Source organism: Egretta garzetta, unplaced genomic scaffold (assembly GCF_000687185.1).
Source record: "Egretta garzetta isolate BGI_Z169 unplaced genomic scaffold, ASM68718v1 scaffold250, whole genome shotgun sequence".
Taxonomy (NCBI): Eukaryota; Metazoa; Chordata; class Aves; order Pelecaniformes; family Ardeidae; genus Egretta; species Egretta garzetta.
Window position 1 is genome coordinate 190305 of NW_009258294.1, and position 5538 is coordinate 195842.

A 5538-nucleotide genomic window follows, 5' to 3' on the forward strand; every position below is an offset into this window, starting at 1 on the left:
TTAGCGGTGGAGCCCTCTGTCCCGCCACAGCACCCGGGCGAGCAGCAGCGGCCTGGCCCCCGCGCCTGAGCGAGGGTCGCCCCGCGCTTTGTGGGCCGCGTCACCGCGCTCACGAAGGTGTACAAGTCTTTGTGTTCTCACGGGTTACGTGTGTTTGTTTGTTTTGTTAAAGCGCAAAGGAGAGCGTGCAGAAGTAACCGCGGTGTCGCTGGGGGAGCAGTGAAGAGGGCCACAGACCGCCAACCGGAGTGGAGGGGTGGCGAAGCCTCGCAGGCTTGAAGTCACAGCACCGGTGGTGATTGGGGTTGACTCTTCACCACCACCACCACCACTAAGCCCAGCATTGTATTTTTGGCATTTTGTAGCTATAGCATTGCCCTGACTGGAGCTGAGGTAGCCTGGGGTGAAGCGCGGTAACTCCCGGAGGTGCCGGTGGCAAGTGGCTTCCAGAGGGGTCGTACCAAGGAGTGCGAGCACCTGTGAGGATGGGGGCCCAAGCTGTGACATGGACCATCACCCCCGCAGCGCTCCCCTTGCTGCTCTCCTGGGGAGCATGCTCCTGCCTCCTCTCGCGGTGCCTTTTGAGTGGTGGGACAGAGCTGTTCAATGGTCATTTTTCCTACCTTTCTCATACTGCTTTGCAATGTACCTGGCCACTCCTGAAGACGTCCTAAGAAACACTCATCTCTTGTGCTCTCATGACGTAATCTGGAAACAAAATACGTAACGATGTGATCCAGAGAAGTGGCTGTTTCAATATATCCACTGTTGCAGAGAAACACTGAACATGGCTGCTTTCTACCCTGCCTCTGTGTTGCCACATGGAAGCTTTCTAACAGGAGTTGCAATACCCTTTGGGATGAAAAAGTCTGAAGGAGTGGTGCATTAAAAGGTGACTATGCTCCACACACCTCAGGTGCTTCAGTAAATTTCCATATACTGGCTTAATGAGTTTACTCACTTGCTTCACTGCACCCTCAGTACAGACAACATTATTGCTTACAATTTATGTTTTACAACTCCAGGTTATGCTACTACTTTTAAGACCCAATAACATAGTTCTAGGCTGAGAAGTTTGTTTTACTCTGTTTCATTCAATTCTGCTTCCTTCCTGCTCTTGTTTCACTTCCCTTTTCCCAAGTAGGCAAACATACCCCCAGATTTGGTTCTTGAAAGTAGATTTTACATTAGAAACAGCTCTACTATGAAAAATTCCAATGCAAATGTTTTCTTAAAAATACAAGTGCATGATTAGTCCAGTGAAACGCTTGCAATAAAAATAACCAAAGCTAATTAAATGTAAGTCGTCTCTCCCCTAAAAAAAGTGTGATGGAATGGAAGCTGCCCTTTGAAAATATCATACTAATATTCTGTATGATGGTAAGGTAGTATTACTAATATACATAAGAAAATGTGGTTTTAAAGAAAGATGTGGCCAGGTTTTCAGTGTAAATCTGCATTTCTCCTTTGAAATTCCTAAGTAGGTCTTAAAAGTTGTATACGGAAGTCAAACAAGGAATCAGCTACGGACTTTCATCTTTTATTTTGACTTAATGTATAATATCATCAGTGCTAGCTAAAGTACTGGGGGCCACCACTCCTGAAAAACTCACCTAAGCAGCTCTATGCAGGGGCAGTTCCTCTCCAGCAACACATCTTGTTGCATTTCAGTTTGACTACATCCAAACAGTCCCTACATTATTGGTCTGGAGAGTGATACACAATTTCAGAAAACAGACTCTATGCTTTGGCTCTGTGCTTACTTGAGGATTAGAACAGTAAAAAAATTTCATCCTTTTATTAATGGTCTTTCCCCTTCCATTCTTTGGGCAATGTTTGAACATTAAAAACCCCTCGGTTAAGAAAAAGACCTGACTATACCGATTTTGGTGGCAGTCATACTCTGCAGGTCAAAACAATTTTTAATATCCTATCAATTAAAAATTCAGAAGTAATCTGCTTTAGATGAGAAAGACTTCTAACGTTTGGAATACCGAGAGCCCTTTTATCATCTGTTCTGAGCATAGCATTTGGGAGGTGCGATGTGAATTAAGCTGGAAGTATAGTGCGAACACGTTTTGACATGACTGGAACGTCAGGGTCAAGTACATCAACAAAATACAGTGCCCTTTATTGCTCTGTTAGCCTGGAATGACCGATTTAAGATAATTTGATCTAATTTCCAAACAAATGATTCAGCATAGATTCAGTTTGACTTTATGTCAAGAAGGCTGATGCTTAATCTGGTATCTTGCGATCTGCGCTGCTTCGTTTCGTCAGCTCACAACAAAGGGAAATACCTTGTTCACTCAGCATGAATTATACTTGTAAACTATGTTTTAAGCAGAAAAACTAAAAATCCCTTCTCATCCACAGAGGCCATGGGCCTGCTTTGTTTTCTATACTGAGTAGTGAAACCAAGTTAAATGATAGCAGGATAACATTCTTGCTTAACAAGTAAATACAAATATGAACGTTTTATAGGTTAAGGCCACCATCAGCTATTTGGGGTAAGAGAACTAGAACACTGTCTTCAGAAAAGCATTTGGTTTTGATTAAAAATAAACAATGGTGAAACATCCATCCAATAATTGGTAAATTGTTCCCACAGTCATCTTTCTCATTCAAATGATTTGTGGTACTAATTTCTTAGCTTCAGTTTTCCATCCACTGGATCCTCTTACATCATTGACTGATGAATTGGAAATCCCTTTGTTAAAAGATTTCTGGTCCACTGCAGGTATTAATACATCATGATCAAGACTCATCTTACATTCATCTTCAAGCTTGAGTTTTATAAGCTGGTACTTTTCCAGTCCTTTCACCCTCCTCCTAACTGTTCTCTGGTGATTTCCAGTTTTTTGGTAACCTCCCTGCATTGCTGAACCAAGAGGAGAAGTAGTATTCCAACGCCTACACCAGTGCCAAATACAAAGGTGAGATAATTGCTACCCTGCAGGCAGGCAGAGCTGTTTACTTTAACCTAGGCATGCTGCCACAGTTTTGAAGTGTCAGTTCTGCCCAACCATCTTGGGAGTCTGTTTCTGTCACTACAGCAAGTTCCAGCCATCCACTCAGTGTCCCATAGCTTCTCTGACAGGCAGGATCTTCCATACCAGCTTTCAGTCAAATTGGAACTCAGCAGAAAGCAGGAAACCCTGTGAGGAGGAGAAACCAGATTTTACATCCTGAGTTTCCAGGGCCTATTTCATTGTGTCAGTCTTTCCTAGTGATGCCTGTGTGTTTGGAAATACCTCACTTCCCTGTGGTGAAGCCAGTTGTTGGACCATTGAGCATCTGAGCCCTCCTGCTGTAATGGAGCTAGGTCTTCACTCCTGCCTCAGGCATCGGTTCTATCCTCTCTTCAAGCACCTAACACATCGGTCACCTCACTCCTATAGCCACAGTGTTGTAACTGGAAGCTTGTAACGAACCAATTTTCTACCCTGTCTTCAAGGAGGTTTTTTGGTTATTACTACCCACAGTCCAGTCCTCGTCCCTTAACTATGGCCCGCCTCTGGTTCTGTATACTGCAAGCTTGAAAATGTTTGCCTTGCAAACTTCATAAGCATTCAGTATTGCTCTGAATCAACAGGCATTCTCCTTCATTATCTGTAGCTATCCTAGTCTTAATGAAACCAGGAAGAATATTGTAAGAACTCAGTGCAAGAATCCACCCTCGTAAAGCTACAGGGCAGTCTTGTGTAGCCTGTATTCAGTTTGGATATAAGCAGCTGTTCACTTTGAGAAGTCTTCTACACACTTTGAAAACTCTTCTACGCAGGCACACTTCATGCTGTCAAGGAAGTTTACATTTCTTGTTCTTGGTCTTTATTGCCTCACTTTATCACATAACTCCACAGTACAGCATCTGGCCATGTATGGCCTTGCATGTGGTAGTATGTAAGAAAATGGCACAGGGAGTCTAATGAGCTTATATCCCTTGATGTCTTGCTCTCAGCTGAATCCCTGTAAAAATCTTTCCCAGATATCAACCAGAGGACATTTAGGGCTCATTTAGCCAAACACATCTACCTCCTTCCCAAAACACAAGGACAGAAAATGCCTCATCAACACGGCAGACAGACTCAAGAATTGGGCATTTCCAGCATCATCTTATAATTAAAGCAGAATGATTAGACCCTGGTCACTCATTTCAGAACTGGAAGTGGAAGAACCACCCACATTTTCTAGACTTATGGGGCACAGATAGACTCTTGTTTGCATCAGCACTGTGCTTAACCATTTTGTTTTGGTGAGCTTAAGCGGTCCTTTTCCCTCTTCCCTGTTTAGCAGTACTCATTTTCTGTACCCCCTCTCTTTCTTACCCTGTTATTTTGTAATGGGAGCTGTAATCACAACCCATAATTACATAGAGAAAATTAACAGATTATTGCTTGTTGAAAAACAAAACAACCTACCTTTCTTCAGATAGACATACCCTCACTTCACAGTCAATTCAGGCTCTGTGGCACCCCCTTCCTGCCCCCTTTCCTGCCCCCACAACACCTCTGCCCCCTTTTCCATGCCAGCTCAGCATTCCCTTTGTTATTAAGGGGAGGCCATGTTACCCTGGGGAGAGGGGAGGGAGGCAATCAGCATCCCCTGCTGTGATTTCAGGACGGAAGGCTTTTCCTTCTTTTGCTCCCAGCCTGGAAAGCTTCAGTCAATCTCAAACTAATAGTAATTTGTTAAGCTGATAATAGGATAACCAGAACCCAGTCCAAATATAAGCCATTTATTCTTCCTTTATCTATTAAATATCTCAGCTTGTACAGTCTGACAGCTTCTGCCAAACCCTAATCACTCAATCGCTTGATTGCTACCTCTTTCTGCTTTTTAGCCCTTCCAATATCTGCCAGCTATCACTGCCAACTATCCTGTCTCCACAAAACACACGCACAGAAATCACCTCCTTCATCAGCCTAACAATATTGTGCAACTGAATCACCTCCCTGGTTCTTCTTCTCTAATCTCAAGAGATTAATCAAGATTAATCTCTTTTTCCTTCAAGACCTCAAGTCTCCCCACACTGACCTACACTTCTTACCCGGGTTGGTTTAGCATCCGATGTCAGCTGTTTTGGGAGTAATGTCAGCCTGTTTATTTCTTCTGTAATAGTTTCCCAGTCCTTTCCCAGGCTAATATCTCTCCTACACACAGTCCTCAGACAATTCATGTGCAGGCTACCCATATTACATCAGCAATTATTTAACACCACAAACCAAAGATGCAGTCACTTTGATTCAGTCATCCTGATAAATATTCTCTTAGTTGAGAAATCATGTGACCTGGCAATATTTTATCTTGGCTTACTATCTGTTTATATAATGCTCCCAGAAAGCTTCAGTCAGTAAAAAAAAGGAATGTGTATGTGATAAGAACAGGTAGTTCCAGGCAGAGGAGCAAGCATGATCGCCACCAAGGACTGGAGGCATGATTTCCTAAGCTATCTGTCCTTCACCTTGAGCACAGCTGACTGCTAGGAGACTTTGCCAGGCTCTGTGTGTATTTATGGCAGGCTGGCCTTTTACATTT